Raw genomic sequence first — 26,584 nt, 5'->3', positions numbered from 1 at the left:
AACACTGAAATTCAAGTATTTATTTTTTTATATGTATAATAAAATAAATATATATATATATAGCTAGAATTCCCTGAAAGTCAAGTATTTCATACATACATACATACATACACATACATACATACATACATACATACATAAATACATACATACATACATACATACATACATACATACATACATACATACATACATATATATATATATATATATGAAATACTTGAGTTGGTGAATTCTAGCTGTAAATATACTCCCCTATTAACCACACCCCCCAACCCCCACCTCCCGGTATCGGAGGTCTCAAGGTTGGCAAGTATGTCGCGGACTCAACGTCTAGGTCCAGAGTATATAAAGTCACCAAAAACTAATGGACAATGAAGGTGAAGGCAAAAGAGTGAGGAGTGTATTGACCAGATATCTAGATCCTTAGCTTGATTGATGTAAAATGTTCTTTATCACATTGTTTAATTTCACATATCCATTAAAGATTTGATTCATTTATGATGGCTCAGGTGTGATTCACTACAATAGGGCCCCACAACACACTGGATTCCAGTTAATTGAAAGACCACAACACTGGATATTGTTCAGATAAGTTACATTTAATTTAAGAACTTGCACACAAAGCAACATAGCAAACAAATGTAAAGGGCACACAAAGCACAGCAAACGGTTTACAATGTAGTAAATTGCAGCTCTTCACACTGAAGAGAAGTGCTCAGCAAATTGTTTACAAATTAGGTCAGAGGTGACCTCTCAAGCAACAACCCACGGCAGATGTGGCAGGGCATACAGCACATCACCAATTACAAAGGCTGTGACGCAGCAACCGGGGACGGGGATGTATCGCTGGCAGAAGAGCTGAACTGCTTCTTTGCTCGCTTTGAGACATCACAAACAGTCACAGCCACACCACCCCCAGCCCTACCAACCCCCCAGCCCCCAGCACTCCCACACTCACTCTTGAGGAGCATGAGGTCAGGTGGGTGCTCAAGACAGTGAACCCCAGGAAGGCGGCTGGTCCAGACGGTGTACCCGGGAAGGTGCTCAAAGCATGTTCTGACCAGCTGACCATCTATCACCGTCCTCTTCAACCTCTCCTTGGCACAGGCACTCATCCCACCCTGTCTTAAATCCGCCACAATTATCCCGGTACCCAAGAAAGCTGCCACAAACAACCTCAACGACTATCGCCCAGTAGCACTCACACCTGTCATCATGAAGTGCTTCGAGAGGCTAGTCCTACATCACATCCAAGCCTGCCTCCCCCCCACCCTAGACCCACAGCAGTTTGCCTACCGGGCGAACAGATCCACGGACGACGCCATAACCATGGCTCTCCACTCTGCACTGAGCCACCAGGAACACCGGGGGAGCTATGTCAGGATGCTTTTCATCGACTATAGCTCCGCCTTCAATACCATCATTCCAGACATCCTGGTCACCAATTTAGGCCTCCCCACACCAACCTGTCTTTGGATTAAGGACTTCCTGACCAACCGACCTCAGACAGTGAAACTCGGCCCCCATCTCTCCTCCTCCCGCACACTCAGCATCGGCTCTCCACAGGGCTGTGTGTTGAGCCCTTTGCTGTATTCCCTCTACACCCATGACTGTAGTCCAGCCCACCCGGAGAACACCACCATCAAATTCGCCGATGACACAACGGTGGTGGGTCCCATTACAGGGGTGGGTGAGTCTGCATACAGAGAAGAGGTCCTGAAGCTATCAGTGTGGGGTTCAGTGAATAATCTAGCACTGAACACCACAAAAACCAAGGAACTCATCTTTGACTTCAGGAAAAACACTGCAGACCCCGCCCCCCTCTACATCAACGGCAAGGAGGTGGAGAGAGTCAGCTCCTTCAAGTTCCTCGGCACCCTCATATCTGCTGACCTCTCCCGGACCCAAAATACAACTGCGGTCATCCGGAAGGCCCAGCGGAGACTCCACTTCATGAGGGTGCTGAGGAAGAACAGACTGGAGAGGCAGCTGATGGTGACCTTCTATCGCTCGGCTGTCGAGAGCCTGCTGACGTACTGCATAACAGTGTGATACGCCAGCTGCACTGAAGCAGACAAACAGGCGATTCAGAGGGTCATAAAGTCTGCACAAAAAATCATCGGCTGCCCCCTCCCCTTCCTGAAGGATTTACACAACTCCTGCTGCCTCAACAGAGCAAAAAGCATCACTAAGGACAGACACACCCTGGCTTCCACCTGTTCGACCTGCTACCATCGGGCATGCGCTACAGGTGCATCAGAGCCAGAACAAACAGGCTCAGAGACAGCTTCTTTCCCAGAGCTGTCACCATCTTGAACTCTAACTTATAATAATAATTCACCCCTATACAATATCCTACCCTTATACCCAGTAGGGTTTTAGGGTAGGATATTGCAATATTACCCTTCGAGTGCTTGTTATTTATTACTCCGGTACTCTTGTCTTGTTCTGTATATTGTACAGTATTTTGTATTTCTATAGTGTTTTGTATATTGTACAGGATTGCTTATTATTTTTATTGGATTGTTAGTTTTTTCTTTATTACCTCTTGTGTAATTTATTTTTACCCCATAATTGTTCCCACTACCGCACCTTAAAGGCCTACTGAAATGATTTTTTTTTATTTAAACGGGAATAGCAGATCCATTCTATGTGTCATACTTGATCATTTCGCGATATTGCCATATTTTTGCTGAAAGGATTTAGTAGAGAAAATCGACGATAAAGTTCGCAACTTTTGCTCGCTGATAAAAAAAAGCCTTGCCTGTACCGGAAGTAGCGTGACGTCACAGGAGCTAGTATTCCTCACAATTCCCCATTGTTTACAATGGAGCGAGAGAGATTCGGACCAAGAAAGTGATGATTACCCCATTAATTTGAGCGAGGATGAAAGATTCGTAGATGAGGAACGTTACAGTGAAGGACTTGAGACAGTGATGGACGTATCTTTTTTCGCTCTGACCGTAACTTAGGTACAAGCTGGCTCATTGGATCACGGATTTGTATTTTAAACCACCTCGGATACTATATCCTCTTGAAAATGAGAGTCGAGAACGCGAAATGGACATTAAGTGCCTTTTATCTCCACGACAATACATCGGCGAAATGCTTTAGCTACGAGCTAACGTGATAGCATCGTGCTTTAACTGCATATAGAAACAAAAAAATAAACCCCTGACTGGAAGGATAGATAGAAAATCAACAATACTATTAAACCGTGGACATGTAAATACACGGTTAATGCTTTCCAGGCTGGCGAAGGTTAACAATGCTGTGCTAACGACGCCATTGAAGCTAACTTAGCAACTTAGCAACGGGACCTCACAGAGCTATGCTAAAAACATTAGCTCTCCACCTACGCCAGCCAGCCCTCATCTACTCATCAACACCCGTGCTCACCTGCGTTCCAGCGATCGGCAGAAGGACGAAGGACTTCACCCGATGCGTTTGGCGGCCCGGAGACGTAGGAAGTCAAGGTGAGGTCGGCGGCTAGCGCTCCAACAAAGTCCTCCTGGTTGTGTTGCTGTAGTCCGGTGCTAATACACCGATCCCACCTACAACTGTCTTCTTTGCAGCCTTCATTGTTCATTAAACAAATTGCAAAAGATGTCCAGAATATTGTGGAATTATGAAATGAAAACAGAGCTTTTTGTATAGGATTCTACGGGTACCATAACTTCCGTTACTCTGACTTCGTCACGCACATACGTCATCATACCGCGACGTTTCAGCCGGATATTTCCCGGGAAGTTTTAAATGTCACTTTATAAGTTAACCCGGCCGTATTGGCATGTGTTGCAATGTTAAGATTTCATCATTGATATATAAACTATCAGACTGCGTGGTCGGTAGTAGTAGGTTTCAGTAGGCCTTTAAGTTGGAGTCCTTAATCTCGTTATATGCAAATATAATGACAATAATGTCCATTCTATTCTATTATATTCTACTATGATGTGCGCATTTTCCGCGCATGTGTACAGGGTCGCGTTGCGCCGGCTGGCAGAGGGGGGAGGGGAGTCTTAAACGACGGCATTATGTGTGTGTGTGGACAAGGATAAGGTTAGGTGAGATATATTCTGTATGACCTTAGTGTAGAAGCAGCCAAAGCTGCATGATGAATATCAAACCAACCATTGACACACACAACAACAAGATACTGAGCACACCTAGACAGACAACAGAAACCACTAACAACCCCAACTCTACAGGTAACTGCAATTGCAGACAAAGGCTTAACTGCCCACTTATCGGAGACTGTCTGAAAGCATCAGTCGTCTATCAAGCCAACGTCACTCGCAAAGACAACTCAAACACAAAGACATATATCGGGCTCACAGAAAATACCTTCAAACCCCATTATAACAATCACACAGCATCATTCCATAGGCGCCAACTCAGGAACTCCACAGAGCTGAGCAAACACATACGGACTCTTAAAGGCCTACTGAAACCCACTACTACCAACCACGCAGTCTGATAGTTTATATATCAATGATGAAATCTTAACATTGCAACACATGCCAATACGGCCGGGTTAACTTATAAAGTGCAATTTTAAAATTCCCGCCACACTTCCGGTTGAAAAACTCCTTTGGATATGATTTATGCGCGTGTCGTCACACGCCTCTTGTTTTCTTCAACAAAATTCCACAGTATTCTGGACATCTGTGTTGGTGAATCTTTTGCAATTTGTTTAATGAACAATGGAGGCTGCAAAGAAGAACGTTGTAGGTGGGATCGATCGGTGTATTAGCGGCTAAGTACAATACTTACAGCAACACAACAAGGACTACTTACTACGCCTAGCCGATGCTTGCCGCCAAACCCACGGATGAAGTCCTTCGTCGCGCCGTTGATTGCTGGAACGCAGGTGAGCACGGCTGTTGATAGGAAGATGAGGGCTGGCTGGCGTAGGTGGAGCGCTAATGTTTTATCATAGTTCTGTGAGGTCCGGTTGCTAAGTTGCTAAATTAGCCTTAGCGTCGTTAGCAACAGCATTTTTAAGCCTTACCAGGCTGAGAATTTTTAACCGTGTAGTTACATGTACATGGTTTAATAGCATTGTTGGTCTTCTGTCTATCCTTCCAGTCAGGGGTTTATTTATTTTGTTTCTATCTTCATTTGAGAACGATGCTATCACGCTAGCTCAGTAGCTAAGTGTGTCACCGATGTATTGTCTTGGAGATAAAAGTCACTTTAAATGTCCATTTCGCGTGCTCGACTCTCATTTTCAAGAGGATATAGTATCCGAGGTGGTTTAAAATACAAATCCGTGATCCACAATAGAAAAAGGAGAGAGTACATAGTTCTGTGAGGTCCGGTTGCTAAATTGCTAAATTAGCCTTAGCGTCGTTAGCAACAGCATAGTTAAGCCTTACCAGGCTGAGAATTTTTAACCGTGTAGTTACATGTACATGGTTTAATAGCATTGTTGGTCTTCTGTCTATCCTTCCAGTCAGGGGTTTATTTATTTTGTTTCTATCTTCATTTGAGAACGATGCTATCACGTTAGCTCAGTAGCTAAGTGTGTCACCGATGTATTGTCTTGGAGATAAAAGTCACTTTAAATGTCCATTTCGCGTGCTCGACTCTCATTTTCAAGAGGATATAGTATCCGAGGTGGTTTAAAATACAAATCCGTGATCCACAATAGAAAAAGGAGAGTGTGGAATCCAATGAGCCAGCTTGTACCTAAGTTACGGTCAGAGCGAAAAAAGATACGTCCATCACTGCCTCTCAAGTCCTTCACTGTAACGTTCCTCATCTACGAATCTTTCATCCTCGCTCAAATTAATGGGGTAATCGTCACTTTCTCGGTCCGAATCTCTCTCGCTCCATTGTAAACAATGGGGAATTGTGAGGAATACTAGCTCCTGTGACGTCACGCTACATCCGGTACAGGCAAGGCTTTTTTTTATCAGCGAGCAAAAGTTGCGAACTTTATCGTCGATTTTCTCTACTAAATCCTTTCAGCAAAAATATGGCAATATCGCAAAATGATCAAGTATGACACATAGAATGGATCTGCTATTCCCGTTTAAATAAAAAAAAATCATTTCAGTAGGCCTTTAAAGACAATAGAATTGATCACCAAGTCGGCAACACGCACACTTCAGTCATGTCTTTTGATATTTTCTTACTTTAATCCAAAGGATAGCATCCACTTCTTCTCCTCAGCACCATCCTTCACACTCACTTTCTTCGATGATAGTTGTTCCAAAAAATACAAGTTTCGGTTCAATCTTACTGAGCTCGTAGCAACATTCGCTACTCTAACTCGCGGTGGGGAGGCTGTGGCCTGTGACCCAAATTATTGCTTGCAGCATAATATTCAGCTTAGAGCAGGGGTGTCAAACGTACGGCCCGCGGGCCGGATCGGGCCTGCGAACAGGTGTTTTTCCGGCCTGCATGATGAGTTAGCAAAGTATAAAAATGAGCTGCTTTTTTTTTAACGAAAGAAACTGCTGTTTTAAATGTGTCCACTGGATGTCACAATGTTAGGCAAGCGAATGGTTTATACCGGCGCCAAGCAAGAGGTTCACAATAAAGGGTGATTGTGGCTCCTCCTCGACCCACATGAAACTTAAAACCTGCCGTTGTATGTCTTCGGCTTCGAACACATCGCTGTTTGGCACCCTCGTTGCCCCAAAATGTCTTTGTCAAACACAAGAAAAGTGAACTTAACCCTTTTGAATAGTTTTTACCTCCGTTTCTTACGGTTTGTTGAGTTAGCACTGGATTGATACGTGGACATGACAAAGGAGGTATTTGAAACCTAGAAGAGTTTACATGTTGTGTTTTTTGTTCAATCCCAGAAAGACTGTGACTTAAAGTTTAATCCTGGCTTTGTAGATAAAACTGGGACAAAGTCTAAGGCAGTGGTTCTTAGCCTTTTTGGAGGTACCGAACCCCACCAGTTTCATATGCGCATTCACCGTACCCTTATTTAGTTAAAAATACAATTTTGTTTATTTTCAAATTGAAGACAAAGTTATATGTTTTTGGTAACACTTTAGAATGGGGAACATATTCTAAGTAACAAAGACTTAATTTAGAGTTATTTGGTTAGGGTTAGGGTTAGAGGGTTAGGGCCAGGGTTAGAGAGTTAGGGTTATAACAAGGCCATGCCGAATAAGGCATTAACAAGTACTTAATAATGACTAGTTAAGAGCCAATATGTTACTAATTTACATGTTAATAAGCAACTAATTAATAGTGAATATGTTCCCCATACTAAAGTGTTACCATGTTTTTTTACTGGTGCACAAAATGAACCGTGCATGAACATCACCTTGTTCAAAGAACAAAACCAACACAGTGCATAAACTCACAACAAATTACACACCTGCAAATCAGTCTGACTTCTGCTGTTGCCGTATCCGTAATACGCCGATAGGGAGAAGTTTTTATTTACACGATGAGGGGTGTGTCTTGACCTCCGCCGAACCCCTGAGCCCGACTCACCGAACCCCTAGGGATCGAATGAACCCAGGTTAAGAACCACTGGTCTAAGGTCATTGTGTTTTTGAAGCTGAACCAATTTCCTCAGAATTTTCAACAAACTTGAAGTGTTTTGTCCAGAGGATTAGTTGTCATTTGTACGTTTTCATAATGTGCTTGTTCTATTTTTGGCCAAAGTAAAACAAAGAAAACAACCCGGAGTTGTCTTTATTTTTAACCCTTGTATTATGTTAAGGGTCAATTTGACCCATTTCAGTTTTTGTGTTGATCAAAATACTGGTTATCCTTTCTTTTTCTTGCTGACATTTGGTGACTTTTCCTCATCTAGGGTCATGAACAGGTGTGTAAAATCTGGACACTTTGATGTGTAGTGGAATGTCTGTCTAGAGCAGGGGTGGGCAATTAATTTTCACCGGGGGCCGCATAAGCAACCCGAGCACTGCTGGAGGGCCACACGACAATATTTCAATTAAATTTTGCTCAATATTATTTTTGATATACCGTAAGATGAATAATAATGATGATAATAATAATAATAATTAATAATAATAATAATAATTTAATTTAACCTAACTTAACTTTATACAAAAGCAGATTGCTTTTGATGGTCACTTTATCCTGCATTATCTAACATTTTTCCCCATCAGATTTGGACAACCATCTGTTGTTAAAAATATTTTTTAATAATATTTATTTGATATTGTTTTTTATATTGGTTTTATATGTAATTGTTTTTTCTTTTTATTCAGTCATTGGTGGAGCTAAGGATAATATTTGAATATTGTTTGTAATATTATTGTGCAGCACTTTGGAAACATTTTGTTGTTTAAATGTGCTATATAAATAAAGTGGATTGGATTGTCACACCTGCCAGCTTGTCCCAACACGCATTTACCTCTGTGAACAAGTCCTTACCTGTGGTTGTCTCTTTAATTGACTGCATCAGAGCTCTCATCCAAAGTTAGCGAAAAACAATCCAAGTCTCCGGGCATTATCAGCGCAACAAAGTCCAATAAGCACTCCTTAATAAACTCTCCGTCAGAAAACGCCTTACTTTTTCTGGCGCTTTTGTGAGAAATGACGAAACTTGTCCTGACGGCTGCATCTCTGGGGGTGTGAAATATGGCACAAAGTCCTTGTTGGGTTTGCAGTTTTACCATCAACGCATCAGCCTCCCTTGCGCGCGCTTCATCAGACACATTCCGGTATTTTCCCTCGTGTTTCTTCGTGTAGTGGCGATTAAAATGATATTTAAACACAGCAACCTGTGTACCACACATTAAGCACACGGCTTTACCATTAATTTATGTAAAGAAATACTTGGCAGTCCATCTCTTGTTGGAAACACGGCAATCCTCATCAACTTTTCTTTTTTTAGCGTCTCATCACTTGTCTCTATGCACCTTCCCTCACAGGTTCCCCCCGGACATACGGCATAAATAACACATTTCAAAATAAAAGCAGCACAGTTGTATTGCGCGCACGACATAGATGTTTTTTAAACTTTATTTTGTAATTTGTAATTGCGCCGTTCAATTCACTCACAATCGCACACGCGCATACGTCCACACGGAAGTAATACAAATAACGCTTTTCAAAACAAAAGCAGCACCGTTGTATTGCACACTCGACATAGATACTTTTTAAAATTTATTTTGTAATTTATGATTGGCCTCACGCGGGCCGGACAGGGATGCGCAAAGGGCCGGATGCGGCCCGCGGGCCGTACAATGCCCAGGTCTGGTCTAGAGAGTTGTATACAAAGATGATGTTGCGGGTCATTTTGACCCAGACGCTTTGATGTGGGTAAACAGCTGTTCAGATCCAAAATAAACATGTCTCTATGATGTACTTTTTACTTTGATGTACAATTGTTTGTAGTTTGATTGCCTCTGAGACCCAGAGCCAGGTGTGTGAAGAGAGGGAACTTTCTCACACTTGTCTTTGTCACTGTTCTCATGTCATCTCTTTGACAAACTCACCAGAAAATGAGCTCCAGAATGATGACGTCTGAGGAGGCTTTATCCCTGATTTTTAACTGGGATAGTGATGTAGAGGAAGAGATTCCAGAAACAGAGGATTTTTCAGAGACAGAGGACAATGTTATTGCTGATCCAGATTGTCAATTTTCCTACGATGAGGAGGATTCAGAGGACGAGTCTGCCGTTGTTCCTCCAACAGATGAAAACCAAGGAATCCAGCAATCATTAACCACAGAGGGGACATGGGCATCTAAGTACGGTAATATAAAATGGTCAACAACACCACACCCAAGCCGAGGCAGACTATCATCCTCCAATGTGATCAAAATGACTCCCGGTCCTACAAGATTTGCTGTCACACGAGTTGATGAGATTCAATCAGCATTTCAGCTCTTCATATCCCCACCAATAGAGAGGATTATACTGAAAATGACCAACTTGGAGGGGAGACGTGTGTTTCAAGAGAAATGGAAGCCACTGGATCAGACTGACTTGCATGCTTACATTGGAGTTCTGTTATTAGCTGGAGTGTACAGGTCAAAGGGAGAAGCCACTGCAAGTCTATAGAATGAAGAGAATGGAAGGCCAATCTTTCGTGCAAGAATGTCTCTGGAGACATTCCACATGATATCTCGTGTGATCCGCTTTGACAACCGCGACACCAGAGCTGGTCGACGTGAAAGAGACAAACTAGCTGCGATCAGAGATGTGTGGGATAAATGGGTTAAAAATGTACCTTTGTTGTACGATCCTGGTCAACATGTTACTGTAGATGAGCGCCTTGTTCCATTCAGGGGGTGCTGTCCTTTCCGACAGTACATACCCAACAAGCCCGCCAAGTATGGCATCAAAATATGGGCAGCCTGTGATGCAAAATCCAGCTAAGCATGGAATATGCAAGTATACACTGGAAAGCTACCTGGAGGAACATCTGAGAAGAATCAGGGGATGTGTGTGGTGCACCACACCATCATGTGGAGAGCATTGAAAATGTTGAAGAAAATTTGGAGAACATTGAAAATGTTGAAATTCGCTGGGATGAAGTTAAAGTTGAAGTTAAAGTATTTCTTAAATATAGTGTTGGAATTAAAAATGTATTGTATGTCACTTTTCTAAATGTTTATATAACCTAAAATAAAGTTGTTATTGGTTTAACCTGTTTTCTTGACTGTTTTGAGTGCATTTACACAGTACGGGTCAAAATGACCCGCAACATAATCAATGTCATTTTTTTTCAACATAATACAAGGGTTAAGTTATCATGCCATGATTTTACCATTACGGCCCACTTGGGAATGGAGTTTCCTCCATGCGGCCCCTGAGCTAAAATGTGTTTGGTACCCCTGGTTTAGAGACACAGAAAAAAAAATGTGTGAGCTGATTCCAGTTAAGTTAAAGGTGACTATGCATCTCAGTACATCAATGATCCACTGTGAATCACCAAGCAGCCACCTTAAACCCACTCCAAGCTGCCTCTGCACTATAAGCACAGCTCTAAATCTATGACTTCCACGACAGTGGCTGGGATCCTATTTTAATCCTAATAAATACCTCATGGGGTGCTTTTGCAAACCAGTATGCAGTGCATCAGGGTGTACAACATGCCTCCCCCCCCCACTTCCACTGGGAGCACTGGAAGCACACACAGCTGGGCTGCTAATGAAAGCAGACCGTACGCTACAGTAAATAACATCTCACACCGTACAGTAAATATGCGCGGACATGCTGTAGCCTTAATTGGAACAGCTAGCCATTATAAAGCATGATGCTTAATAAAACATGCAGCGAGGAAATAGCATGCACAAACATTAAAGTCCAGATGTGGACATTTAAAAACTGTATTAAGGCGGCCCGGGACTTTAGAATACAACTAATGACGGCGCCAACATGCTGCGGGAGCTTTGACATGAGGAGAAGAGAAAAGAGAAGTAGCTCATCTTTTCTGTGTCTCGCTCCAATTCACTTTCTGTCAAAACAATGAAGGTCACGCCAAAACGAGGTCCAATTAAGACGAGGCCTCAAATGTTGTGCCTGCAGCAATTGTGCAGCCGTGTGTTTCCGCTCCTTCGCCGTGTGTATGTTTGTATTTGGGGCATGAAGGATTGGTTAGCATGCATGCTTAACAGTATCAAGCAAGCACGCAGGCGGGCGGGTGACCAACTAGGCATTGCATCACAACTAACGTCTCGCCGCAGGGAAGTCCATCATTTAGGGCTGGAGCTCCCGAAAACAAGTTGGGTCCATGCGGCACTGAGGAGTTTGGTCATCGAGAGGAATCAGATCACCTTTTTAGTCCAATAATTGCTTGATCTATATTACTTATAGCTACTGTACATGTCACGGCCCGGGCGCACACCAGTGCGCATTCATCTGTGCGCTGCGCTGGGCGCACCTCCAAGAGTGCGCCGGCGCGCGCCACTCCAGCTGCAACAGGCGGCTGCATTCAATCGGCTCAATCAGCAATCTACACACCTGTCGCTGATGAGCTTCCGTGCCTTCTTAAGTCAATGCAAACCTGCGTTCTGGGCCAGAACGTAGTTTCCTGTTTCGTACAGTAAGCCAACTCGTATCAAGCCCTATGCTCTCTCTCTCCGTGTTTTCTCCCCCTCCGTGTTCATTTTGTCTCAAGTCCCTTGTCGTTCCAGCAGCATTTCCTCAGTTCCCGCGTTACGAGCAGTTTGTCTCGTCTGACATCTGTCAGTTTTTTGTACTAGTGTATGTATTTATTTATCTTTCTATTGATTTATTTAATTTTATTTTATATATACTTATTTATTTTTGTTAATTTTCTTTGTCTCCCTTTCCCCCCTTTTCTTTCATTGCGATCTACAATCAGGGTCATGTCCCCTGCACTTTTTCAAAATGCAGTGTTTGTAACCTGGACTTTTTTACTCTTCAAAAACAATGTATGGTATTTTCTGGACCATAGGGCGCACCGGATTATAAGGCGCACTGCCGATGAGCGGGTCTATCCAGGTCTTTTTTCACCGGATTATAAGGCGTATTGAAGGGGTAATATTGTGTTGTTGTTTTTTTCTAAATTACAACATTTCCTTGTGGTCTTCATAACATGTAATAGTGGTTCTCAATATCAATCAAAAGGTAAAAGATACCCATTCCTAATCACGACAGGGGACTGGAGATTACACAACCATCACTGTCGATCCCTGGGAGTCTAACGATTTACATGCCAGCCTTTTGTCGTAGAAGACCTGGTCCGATCATTGCCAGGACATTTGAGGTAAATTAATCATTGTGCAATCTTGACAAATCAAAGTCATTTATATATTTGTGTTAATGGTACTATATTGTACAATCATAAATTTGTGAACGATTTGTTTCCCATGTGGTCATATTACTCCCACACACACAGATTGTGTACATGTCGTATTTGCTGATGTTGCTCTGTTGTTGTGGTTGTTGTTGTGTTTGCTGTTGTTGTTTTTGTCTCTCTGTCTAATCCCCCTCTTGTCCCCACAATTCCCCCCTCTGTCTTCCTTTTTTTCTCTTTCTATCCCCTCCTGCTCCGGCCCGGCTGCACCAAATGATAATATAAATACATTTAATAAAGTCAAAATACAAATAAGGCAACAAGAGAAGTATCTTACACTTCTCTTTTGTAAAGTAAATCTGAACAGCCGATATGGGCATCTACATCTACTATATGATTTGCCTGAGAAGCTGGGCAGGACAACAAAAAAACAAAAAAAAAAGTTGTTTATAGGGTCACCCTCAGTGTGACCTTTATGGCTGTTGACCAAGCATGACTTGCATTCACTTGTGTGTGTGAAAAGCCGTAGATATTACGTGACTGGGCCGGCACGCAAAGGCAGTGCCTTTAAGGTTTATTGGCGATCTGTACTTCTCCCTACGTCCGTGTACACAGCGGCGTTTTAAAAAGTCATGAATTTTACTTTTTGAAACCGATACCGATAATTTTGAAACCGATACCGATAATTTCCGATATTACATTTTAAAGCATTTATCGGCCGATAAGATCGGCAGTCCGATCTTATCGGACATCTCTACCCTGTACCCAAGTCAGGTGTGTCTGCCCCACTTCCGAACTAAAAATGATGTCTCTGTATAGAGTATTACAAGTTACAACACGTCTTATTATTTTTTTCTACCCATTAGAAAACAGGAAGTAAACACATTGTAAAAAAATAAGAAGACATGGAGAAGGTGTAAACATAAATAAGATCTGCTTCTTCTTACTCTTTTTTTGGACATATTAAATTGTGCAAGTGTATTCATGTCGTGGTCCTCTATGTAACTTGTTAGGCATGCCCGAAACAAAACCCTGACCATGTCTGAATGAGAAGAACTAGGACAGACTGGCGGGGGCTACATCTCACAACTGGCCTGGAAATGCCTCCGTATCCCAGCACCAATGGCCGTAATTGGGCACACTTGACACCTAAAGTCCAGTTTGTTGACAAGTGTGAGTGCTCTGTTTCATACACAAGTGTGGCCCCAACACTTACTGTAGAAAAAGCTGGGCCTAAAGCCATAACGAGCACATGCACATATATACTATACAGGTCAAACTAAAAAACTTTGTGTAAAAGTCTATTAATTTCAACGGTTCAACTTCAAATGCAAAACTAATATGTGATGGACCATCAATGGTCTGGCCCCAGCATACTTGGCTGATAACTATCATGGGATCACACTCCTCAGCCTTCCCGGTAAGGTCTATTCAGGTGTACTGGAGAGGAGCCTACGCCGGATAGTCGAGCCTCGGATTCAGGAGGAACAGTGTGGTTTTCGTCTTGGTCGTGGAACTGTGGACCAGCTCTATACTCTCGGCAGTGTCCTTGAGGGTGCATGGGAGTTTGCCCAATCAGTCTACATGTGCTTTGTGGACTTGGAGAAGGCATTCGACCGTGTCCCCCAGGAAGTCCTGTGGGGAGAGCTCAGAGAGTATCGGGTATCGGATTGTCTGATTGTGGCGGTCCGCTCCCTGATGATCAGTGTCAGAGCTTGGTCCGTATTGCCGGCAGTAAGTCGGACATGTTTCCAGTGAGGGTTGGACTACGCCAAGGCTGCCCTTTGTCACAGATTCTGTTCTTTTATGGACAGAATTTCTAGGCACAGTCAGGGCGTTGAGGGGATCTGGTTTAGTGGCTGCGGGATTAAGTCTCTCCTTTTTGCAGATGATGTGGTCCTGATGGCTTCATCTTGCCAGGATCTTCAGCTCCCACTGGATTGGTTGGCAGCCGAGTGTGAAGCAACTGGGATGGGAATCAGCACCTCCAAGTCACAGTCCATGGTTCTCGCTTGGAAAAGGGGTGGATTGCCATCTCTGGGTTGGGGAGGAGATCTTGCCCCATGTGGAGGAGTTCAAGTACCTCAGAGTCTTGTTCACGAGTGAGGCAAGAGTGGATCGTGAGGTCGACAGGCGGATCGGTGTGGCGTCTTCAGTAATGTGGACGCTGTATCCATCCGTTGTGGTGAAAAAGGAGCCAGGCCGGAAGGCAAAGCTCTCAATTTACCAGTTGATCTATGTTCCCATCCTCACCTATGGTCATGAGCTTTGGGTCATGACCGAAAGGACAAGATCACGGGTACAGGCGGCCGGAATGAGTTTCCTCCGCCGGGTGGCGGGGCTCTCCCTTAGAGATAGGGTGAGAAGCTCTGTCATCCGGGACTCGCTCAAAGTAAAGCCGCTGCTCCTCCACATCGAGAGGAGCTAGATGAGGTGGTTCGGGCTTCTGGTCAGGATGCCACCCGAACGCTTCCCTAGGGAGGTGTTTAGGGCATGTCCAGCTGGTAGGAAGCCACGGGGAAGACCCGGGATAAATTAGGAATACTGTGTCTCCCGGCTGGCCTGGGATCCCCCGGGAAGAGCTGGACAAAGTGGCTGGGGAGAAGGAAGTCTGAGCTTCCGTGCTTAGGCTGCTGCCCCCGCGACTCGACCTCGGATAAGCGGAATAAGATGGATGGATGGATGGATGTTTTACAGTTTTTGAAAACCCCAAACTTTCTGAAATTTTCAATTTGAGGTTTTCATCAAAATGATATCAAAAGAAGTCTTGAAATATCTTCAGTTGCATATTTTGAACCTATGTCATATATTAGTTGTACCTTGTACATCTAATTGCTGGTATAAACAAACCTTTGATGTTTGTGTTTCACCTGTATACACACATACTATGTATGTATATAATATATATGTATATATATATTATACACAGTAATTAATGTGTCCACTTAAAGGTGCATTGAAAGGGAACACAAGGATGACATCAGTGCAGAGGCAAAAAGAGGCAGATGTTAATGCCAGCCTTACTTGACAAATTGCACTCCTACGGATTTATTTTCGCAGTGAGACAGTTAATTACAGAACTAGTAAACTGCCCCTGCAGTTCATTTTGAAATCGCCGGAGTGGAACCAAAAGTCTAATTGCAATCGGAGGGAAATTATATTGTACAAAAAAAAAAAAAAACGCCCATTGTTTTGAACTTCCTATCAAAAATCCGGGAGCATTAACTCGTGACCTTCATGTCCAGCAGAGTCACCAACTGCCTTCAAATGTTCCTAATTTGGAAAGCAAGCAGTTCCCCGTCTTTTCCAGGCATTGACGAAACTCTTTAAAAGCTATTTGAATGGAAATGAGTCTTTAAAAAGCAATCTTCTTGTGAAAGGCAAAAAACAAATTTACCTCTCTCCACAAAAATAACCTGCGCCTTGAACAAAGACAGCAGAAAGTCTGAAGCTTTGACACAGTGTTTATTTTAACATAAATTTTTGTTTTTATGTAATTATATTCATAGTCTTTTGACAAAAATGTAATTAAGTTTATTTTATTTCAGTAATCTAAATTGATTTAGTTTTAGTCTAGTTTGAAGAAAGTGCAACCAACACTTTGGGTTGAAATAGAGGAAACCGTTTCTATTTTCAATAAAAGTACTGTCAGAATAAGTGTATCTAAGTTATCACAAAACTTTGTGTTACATTGAGTTCAGCTCGCCCAGCTGTCTTTGATCCTACCAAGCAGAAGGCTTGTAAAACTCCACTGTGTAGGATGGGGAGCGACATGAAGGCGTCGGTTTCTTTGATGTATTGTAATCCACAGGAAGATATTGTCTTGACCCGAGATCTACAAAGCGTAGAGGAAGCAGGACCTGACGCAAGCTCCAGGCACCTTTTCTTTGAACTGTTTTACGACCTTTTCTTTGAACTGTTTTTAATCAAAGGAGATGGCTGTTTACGACCCCCCTCCCTTAGAAACAGCTGTTGCCATGTAATCAGGGAAAGTCCAAATAAAAGAGGAGACGTACAATCTTTCGTCAGAGTGTGGGACGGCACTGTACTGCCTGAGGGATCAAAGGTAACAGGCATTGTCGCTTAGGTGCAGTGATTTCTCTAAATTCTCTGAACCTTTTGATGATATTACGGACCGTAGATGGTTCGAACTTTAAGTATCTTGTCTTTGCAGTCTATTCAATTGAATAGAAGTTGAAAAGGATTTGCAAATCATTGTATTCTGTTTTTATTTACCATTTACACAACATGCCAACTTCACTGGTTTTGTAGTTTATTTTAGTTGTAATACATAATAGTTAACCTCTCTGTATAATAGTACGGCAGGTAAGCATGATAAAATCTTACTTAAGACATCATCTTTACAGTTAAATGTTTCGTTATGGCATAGATTTGAGCATTATTTCCAATTAGAAATGTAATAGTTTTTTCTTATTAATGAGTGAAGCCATAACGGAAGGTGTGAAACCAAGCCAGGATCAAGCAAATGTAGAAATCCTCCTATTTGGACTACAGTTTCTCTTTCCCTTTGCCATCCTCTCGCTTTGCTCTTCAATGGCATGGAGGCTGCCCAATGTGAGGATGCCTTAGTAGCTCCACAAATGAGAATGGAACACACCCTCTCACAAGCGCTCAACAAACGCTTTCTCGTCCTCAAGGGGATTAGCGGCTCACGAGTGTGGGGGACACGCCGGCCATCTGTAGTCTTTGCGTGCACTCGCTGTTTAGCAGCTCATCTGCATGAAAGAGATTCAGCATGTACGGCAACAATGCTGATGATAATGATGATAATGGTGTCCTTCTTTGATGCATTTTTTTAAGGTCTGAAAATAGGCCCTTCTCCCAACATAAAGATAGGAGCTAAAACAACACGGGGGAACTCCTACGGAGCTTTTCTTTTCCCATATGATTGCACCGCATGGGGAGGCATTGTGGGGAAATAAACAGCTCTCTGTAGTATTTGCCTTTCCTGTGGGCTTGCCTTCTATGATAGGAAACATCACAGCGTCTCATAAAAGTGGAGTACCCCTTTCACAGTTCACAAACCTATCATAATACAGTACATCGTCTACAATACTACAGAAATCAAACTTGGATGTACTTTCCAGTAGTGGGAGTGCCGCTTGTGCAGCGGTATGACTAACAGCATGAGTCAACACACAAGCTGTTTAGACAATAATGGCTTGTCCAAAGAGCTGGCAACACATGTGAGTAGCAAGATAAGTGTGTCTTGCCTACACTCACGTCATGGTCTGGGGGCTGCATGAGTGCAGCCATCACTGGGAAGAGGGGCTGCGGTTCATTGAGGGAGACATGCAGCTCAACATTTTGACTTTGACTTTTAATTAATGTTTTGTTTCTATAATTGCGTCCCTAGAGAAGACAGTATTGTATATTGTGCAATATAAATACTTGGTAACACTTTAGTATGGGGAACACATATTCACCATTAAATAGTTGCTTATTAACATGCAAATTAGTAACATATTGGCTCTTAATTAGTTATTATTAAGTAATGTGGAAGTTGCTTCCTACTCGTTCCACGATTACACACGTCGCAGGGGCCACGCATGCCGTTTCAACCAAGTTTTTAATATTCATGTAACAAGTCAACAATCTTTTCAGATGTTTCTCTCTCCAGTCTCTCCCACCTCTTCTCCTCCACTGGTCGCTCACTGGTAAAGACAACAGATGATTAGATTACCACGTACCACCTGTGAAATCTAATCACCTGCCAGCTGTGTCTCGCCGTCAGCACATGCCCCGCCCTTATCCAATGGTGCTCCGCCCTCAACACCATCGACAGAGGCGGTGACCTTTGCTACTGCAGACGCGCTGGTCACATTCTCCCTCCACAAGTACTTATTAATGCCTTATTCTGCATGGCCTTATTATATAACCAGTAAGCCATTAACTAAGAGTCTTCCCTCAATAACCTCAGAATTATTGCTTATTAGTAACCCTAACCCTAACCCTTATATGTTCCCCTAGTGTCCAAATAACTCTAAATTAAGTCCTTGTTACTTTAATAAGCAACTAATTAATGGTGAATATGTTCCCCATACTAAAGTGTTACCAAATACTTTAATATAAGTGGGATATTCTTAGTGAAATACTGTATACCGTAAATCTGATGGTGTCTTTTATCTTTTAAGGCAACCTTTTTTGCACCAGGTACCGGTTTAATGTAGGCATTATTTTTGACGGACCGGCCTTCCATATGTGGCAGATAAATATAGCAAATAAGTGCATGAAAAATTAATACATGAAAACACTCACAATAACGTTGAATTAATGATTGCTTATTAATAATTTAATAAGCAACTAATTAATGGTGAATATGTTCCCCATACTAAAGTGTTACCAAATACTTTAATATAAGTGGGATATTCTTAGTGAAATACTGTATACCGTAAATCTGATGGTGTCTTTTATCTTTTAAGGCAACCTTTTTTGCACCAGGTACCGGTTTAATGTAGGCATTATTTTTGACGGACCGGCCTTCCATATGGGGCAGATAAATATAGCAAATAAGTGCATGAAAAATGAATACATGAAAACACTCACAAAAACGTTGAATTAGTGGGAGCCCCTGGCCTTTTCCCTTTGCAAAAAAGCTCTCCATAGACTTTTGTTTATTTACTAATTTTTGCTAGTAGTGAGCTTTTTTGGGGGGCTTTAGTATCTGATGGGTTATAGGTGATACATCACATTCAAGGACAAAAGCATGGATGTACAGTAAAAGAAAGTTAGAAATACTTGACATTAGTTCCAATATATTTCTGTGGATTTCTATTTCCATTCTAAAAGTTATGTATTCAAATTGTTTGCTATATTTCATACGTAGATACACTAATGTTACCTTTTTTTGGTCCAATTTTCCATGCGTAAATACATCCGTTATTGCTAACTACTTGTGTAATAGGACAATGTGTAATAATACCAGCACTTTAACTTGCTAGACCAGGGGTCGGCAACCCGCGGCTCCGGAGCCGCATGCGGCTCTTTGACCACTCTGATGCGGCTCAGCTACATACTTGCGGACCCCCCCGATTTTCCCAGGAGATTTATGGATCTCAGTGTCTCTCATAGATAACTCCCAGGGAAAATATAATCCTATTTACACACTAATTACTAAATAAAGGGAGTGCCCTAATTGCACTGCAGTAATTGTCCTCTATAGCGTTTACAAACAGCATGCCATCCCGGCCAAATGTTGTATGTTGTGTTTATTCTTGCACACATAGGAGACAGCAAAGCATACTTAGTCATCAGCCACACAGCTTACACTGACGGTAGCCGTATCAAACAACTTTAACATTGTTACGTTACAAATATGCGCCACACTGTGAACCCACACCAAAAAAGAATGAAAAACACACTTCTGGAGAACATCCCACCGTAACACAACATAAACACAACACAACCAATACCCAGAATCCCATGCAGCCCTAACTCTTCCGGTCTACATTATACACCCCCGCTACCACCAAATCCCCCCACACATAAACCCCCCCACCCCTCTCCGTGCGTTGGTTGAGCGGAAGAGTTAGGGCTGCATGGGATTCTGGGTATTGGTACCGTCAGTGTAAGATGTGTGGCTGCTGAGGTAGTACGCCTTGCTGTCACTTACGTGAGCAAGCTGAAACTGCATTCTGCATGTGGTCGAGCAGGTACGCTGTTTGGGCATGCTGTAGAGGGCGCCAAAAGCAGTGTCATCACACCCTGATATTCGGGAGTCTCCCGGGGAAAATGAGAGGGTTGGCAAGTATGACGCTATCAAGCGCCATTTATTCACAACTCGCGGGCCGCACTAACATCAAATTTCCACATTAAAGTGCGTGCCGGTGCGTGTGTCGGAGACCCCTGGTTAACATAGCACAAAGCGTTCAAGCTTTGTATGCAGTGTTTTTCATTTTAATTTTTTTTTTGGCTCCCATTATTTTCTTTAATTTGTGAAACTTGCCAAAATGGCTCTTTGAGTGGTAAAGGTTGCCGACCCCTGTACTAGACCAAAGGACATGTGTATTTTGTACCTTCAGCACAATTATTATATGAAGCAATTTAGCACTTCTCCATCTGCCTTATGCACATAACTACTATGGTCACTTTGTTCCTGATCTGCCCTGTTCTTAGGTCATCAACCTGCCGCGGACTGCAGATAGAACCTAGCTTTTGACTACGATTTGGCACCTTTAGATTGTATATCCACAAGCTTCTGGTTGAATTTTTGACCACTCCTCTTGACAAATTTGGTGCAGTTCAGCTAAATTTGTTGGTTTTCTGACATGGACTTGTTTCTTCAGCATTGTCCCCTCGTTTAAGTCAGGACTTTGGGAAGGCCATTCTAAAACCTTCATTCTAGCCTGATTTAGCCATTCCTTTACCACTTTTGACGTGTGTTTGGGGTCATTGTCCTGTTGGAACACCCAACTGCGCCCAAGACCCAACCTCCGGGCTGATGATTTTAGGTTGTCCTGAAGAATTTGGAGGTAATCCTCCTTTTTGATTGTCCCATTTACTCTCTGTAAAGCACCAGTTCCATTGGCAGAAAAGCAAGCCCAGCGCATAATACTACCACCACCATGCTTCACGGTAGGTGTGGTGTTCCTGGGATTGAAGGCCTCACCTTTACTCTTCCAAACATATTGCTGGGTATTGTGGCCAAATTTTTGTTTCATCTGACATCACATGGACAAAGATAAGACCTTCTGGAGGAAAGTTATGTGGTCAGAAGCTTGTGGATGGCTACCAAAAGCGCCTTATTGCAGTGAAACTTGCCAAGGGACATGCAACCAAATATTAACATTGCTGTATGTATACTTTTGACCCAGCAGATTTGCTCACATTTTCAGTAGACCCATAATAAATTCATAAAAGAACCAAACTTCATGAATGTTTTTTGTGACCAACAAGTATGTGCTCCAATCACTCTATCACAAAAAAATAAGAGTTGTAGAAATTATTGGAAACTCAAGACAGCCATGACATTATGTTCTTGACAAATGTATGTAAACTAGGGATGTCCGATAATATCGGACTGCCGATATTATAAGCCGATAAATGCTTTAAAATGTAATATCGGAAATTATCGGTATCGGTTTCAAAATTATCGGTATCGGTTTCAAAAAGTAAAATGTATGACTTTTTAATACACCGCTGTACAGAGTGGTACACAGACGTAGGAAGAAGTACAGGGCGCCAACAAACCTTAAAGGCACTGCCTTTGCGTGCCGGCCCAATTACATAATATCTACGGCTTTTCACACACACAAGTGAATGCACTGCATACTTGGTCAACAGCCATACAGGTCACACTGAGGGTGACCCTATAAACAACTTTAACACTGTTACAAATATGTGCCACACTGTGAACCCACACCAAACAAGAATGACAAACACATTTCGGGAGAACATCCGCACCGTAACACAACATAAACACAACAGAACAAATACCCAGAACCCCTTGCAGCACTAACTCTTCCGGGATGCTACAGTATACACCCCCCGCTAGCCCCCCCCCCCCGCCCTACCCTGCCCACTTCAACCTCCTCATGCTCTCTCAGGGAGGGCATGTCCAAAATTCCAAACTGCTGTTTTGAGGCATGTTAAAAAAAATAATGCACTTTGTGACTTCAATAATAAATATGGCAGTGCCATGTTGGCATTTTTTTTTCCATAACTTGAGTTGATTTATTTTGGAAAACCTTGTTACATTGTTTAATGCATCCTGCGGGGCGTCACAACTAGGGATGTCCGATAATGGCTTTTTTGCCGATATCCGATATTGTCCAACTCTTAATTACCGATACCGATATCAACCGATACCGATATATACCGTTGTGGAATTAACACATTATTATGCCTAAATTGGACAACCAGGTATGGTGAAGATAAGGTCCTTTTAAAAAATTAAAATAAAACAAAATAAGATAAATAAATTAAAAACATTTTCTCGAATAAAAAACAAAGTAAAACAATATAAAAACAGTTACATATAAACCAGTAATTAATGAAAATGAGTTAAATTAAATTAACTGTTAAAGGTTAGTACTATTAGTGGACCAGCAGCACACACAATCATGTGTGCTTACGGACTGTATCCCTTGCAGACTGTATTGATATATATTGATATATAATGTAGGAACCAGAATATTAATAACAGAAAGAAACAACCCTTTTGTGTGAATGAGTGATGGGGGAGGGAGGTTTTTTGGGTTGGTGCACTAATTGTAAGTGTATCTTGTGTTTTTTATGTTGATTTAATAAAAAAATAAATAAAATTAAAAATTAAAAAATAAAAATCTGATACCGATAATAAAAAAATGATACCGATAATTTCAGATATTAGATTTTAAAGCATTTATCGGCCGATAATATCGGCAGGCCGATATTATCGGACATCTCTAATCACAACACAATTAGGCATAATAATGTGTTAATTCCACGACTTGATATCGGAATCGGTAATTAAGAGTTGGACAATATCGGAATACCTTGATGGGAGTGTTTGGATGTTTTTTTAACACTGTTTTAGGCAGAACAGAACGAGGTTGCATTATAAGCGGACTTTTGCTCGCACTTATTTACGTGATAGAATGCTTAAAAAAAGAAAAACTTACGTGTGCTTGTCTGACATCAGGATTGTGAATGATAAGCAAAATTCCCAAAAAAAAGTGCAGTTGCCCTTCAAGGCAAACTTAAAGTATTCGGAGGAACCAAATCAGACGTCCTGACTTTTTACAAACGGAGCCTCACAGCTGAATGGTAATACCGGTACATCCTCCCCCTCCTGGCCTCCTCCGATCACTGGCAGACATTCTTGACTTTCCTGCTGCCGTCATTAATTCAGCAGACAAAAACAGTTACCAGATGTCATTATTTATTTAGAGTATTTAATAGGCAAAACGCTTCTTTTGAATAATACATTTGGGGTGCAAAGCTGGCTATGGGGAGGAGGGTGTGTGTGTGTGTGTGTGGGGGGGGGGGGTCTCTTGATTAATATTCACAAGCTGTGGGGACCTTTTCTTCTGACTTGCAGGGATTTTGTGGCCTCCGTAAGCAGCCACCATGGCACAGCTGCGCCCCTTTTTTGTTTGCTGGCAATGTGTGTCTATGGCGGGATCAATATGGCTTGACACATGTGAGCACTATTAGCCTGTTACCAAAGCCCGGGTTAGGCTCAGCTCCATCTGCTGGTGACGGGGAGGCGGGACAGTGAGCTGTCAGTCAAGCGGATCGACACGCTGGTTTTATCAAGCCAATAAAACAACATCCATCCATCCATTTTCTACCGCTTGTCCCTTTCGGGGTCGCGGGGGGTGCTGGAGCCTATCTCAGCTGCATTCGGGCGGAAGGCGGGGTACACCCTGGACAAGTTGCCACCTCATCGCAGGGCCAACACAGATAGACAGACAACATTCAAACTCACATTCACACACTAGGGCCAATTTAGTGTTGCCAATCAACCTATCCCCAGGTGCATGTTTTTTGGCGGTGGGGAGGAAGCCGTAGAACCCGGAGGGATCCCACGCAGTCACGGGGAGAACATGCAAACTCCATGGAGGGTGCAAAGTGTTGTCCATATATGCAACACAATTTGCAAACCTTTATTTCCCTCCTATCTCAAAAATCGATACGACAATCTCCGTTAAATCGTATTTAAGGAACTTGTCACATGAGTTACATACGGTACGAAACTTAATACTCCATACCCCAGATTTAGCGCAAAGAGTAAAAAAGAAAAGAAAAGTGTGAACATAATCATAGGGCGCACCAGATTATAAGGCGCACTGTCGATGGTCTATTTTCGATCTTTATTCATATATGAGGTGCACCGGATTATAGGGTGCATTAAAGGACTCATATTATTACATTTTTTTCAAAATGTAAAACACTTCCTTGTGGTCTACATAACATGTAATGGTGGTTCTTTGGTCAAAATGTTGCATGGATTATGTTTTACAGATCATCTTCAAGCCGCTTTCTGACAGTCACTTCAGGATGTGCCGTTTTGTGGGCGGTCTTATTTACGTGGCTCACCTTCGACAGCGTCTTCTCACCGTCATCTTTGTTGTAGCGGTGTAGCGTGCAAGGACGGGAGTGGAAGAAGTGTCAAAAGATGGAGCTAACTGTTTTAATGACATTCAGACTTTACTTCAATCAACAACGGAGCAGTATCTCCTCATCCGCAGGAAATGTGTCCCGTGAAAAAACATCAGACCGGAACTCTCTAATAACTAAAGTTCCTTGGGTGAATAATGTAAACTCACTACACCGCGCTTTCATGGCGATTTTACTGACAGATATAAGTAAGAAGTTTACAGTAATTTATATTACAAATGGCAACAGCGGAGGATGAATGTCCCATAACAAGAAGATAGAGAAAAAGAAGAAGCTTATCGACTACGGTGTAGGTACGGACTATAAAGGCGGACGCGGGCAATTTTTCAGGACTTATGCAGATCCCAAATACAGATCAGCAGGTACCAGAAGGTAAGAAAAGTTGCTTTTGCATAATATTGTGAAACAAAACGCCACATAATATGTCTTACCTTATACACTGTCTGTTTGTGTTGTGTTGTGTTTGCTCGGTTCTCATATTATTTTTAACCTGACCATTGTACAGCACTTTGGCTACCCCTGTGGTAAATTTTAAATGTGCTTTATAAATCAAGTTGATTTGATTTGATTTGATACACACCATAATAATAATCCTATGTTGAAGCACAGTACAATCCATCAAGCGGTGCGGCTTCATAGCTTACCAAAGTCGTAACATTTGGATCGATGTTTGAGCGCTGTGTGTAATGTTCTATATTTTCATTGGGATATATAAAATGTAGGGATGTCCGATAATATCGGCAGTCCGATATTATCGGCCGATAAATGCTTTAAAATGTTATATCGGAAATTATCGGTATCGGTTTCAAAAAGTAAAATGTATGACTTTTTAAAGCGCCGCTGTGTCCACAGATGTAGGGAGAAGTACAGAGCGCCAATAAACTTTAAAGGCATTGCCTTTGCGTGCCGGCCAAATCACATAATATCTACGTCTTTTAACACACACGAGTGAATGCCATGCATACTTGGTCAACAGCCATACATCCGCACCGTAACACAACATAAAACACAACAGAACAAATACCCAGAACCCCTTGCAGCACTAACTCTTCCGGGACGCTACAATATACACCCCCCGTTGTCCCCTACCCCCCCACGCCTCTCCCAACCCCCGCCCACCTCAACCTCCTCAGCGGGGCATCCCAAAAAAATTAGGCATAATAATGTGTTAATTGCACGACTGTATATATCGGTATCGGTTGATATCGGAATCGGTAATTAAGAGTTGGACAATATCAGAATATCGGATATCGGCAAAAAAGCCATTATCGGACATCCATCCATTTTCTACCGCTTATTCCCTTCGGGGTCGCGGGGGTCGCTGGAGCCTATCCCAGCTACAATCGGACATCTCTAATTAAATGTTGGTGTTATTTACTCGAGTCATAGTGCAGTCTACACGTATCTCTTATGTTTGACTGCCATCTACTGGTCACACTTGTCATTACACCATGTACCAAATAAAATAGCTTCGAGGTCAGCAAGCAAAACCAGAATTATTCCGTACATTAGGCGCACCGAGTTATAATGCACACAGTCCAGTTTTAAAGGCCTACTGAAACCCACTACTACCGACCACGCAGTCTGATAGTTTATATATCAATGATGAAATCTTAACATTGCAACACATACCAATACGGCCGGGTTAGATGAGTAAAGTGCAATTTTAAATTTCCCGCGAAATATTCTGCTGAAAACGTCTCGGTATGATGACGTTTGCGCGTGACGTCACATATTGTAGCGG

The 26,584-nt window shown here is 42.4% G+C and overlaps 1 protein-coding gene across 12 annotated transcripts in view; it reads right to left on the bottom strand.

Moving 5' to 3' along the window:
• Window positions 1–26,584, bottom strand: part of ncanb (neurocan b) — a 567,283-nt gene that overhangs the window by 438,928 nt on the left and 101,771 nt on the right. The window contains exon 1 of one of the 12 annotated variants that reach the window (XM_062039086.1): window positions 7,349–7,359. The exons of the other annotated variants lie outside the window; for them this stretch is intronic. The gene's annotated coding sequence lies outside the window, so the exon portion shown is untranslated. Of the gene's footprint in view, window positions 1–7,348; window positions 7,360–26,584 lie in introns of those variants that run through there. 12 annotated transcript variants of the gene reach the window in all.

The sequence above is a fragment of the Entelurus aequoreus genome, linkage group LG27 (genome assembly GCF_033978785.1).
Source record: "Entelurus aequoreus isolate RoL-2023_Sb linkage group LG27, RoL_Eaeq_v1.1, whole genome shotgun sequence".
Classification (NCBI taxonomy): Eukaryota; Metazoa; Chordata; class Actinopteri; order Syngnathiformes; family Syngnathidae; genus Entelurus; species Entelurus aequoreus.
Note: the sequence above shows the minus strand (reverse complement) of the source record. Positions and strands in the feature narration are given on the sequence as shown.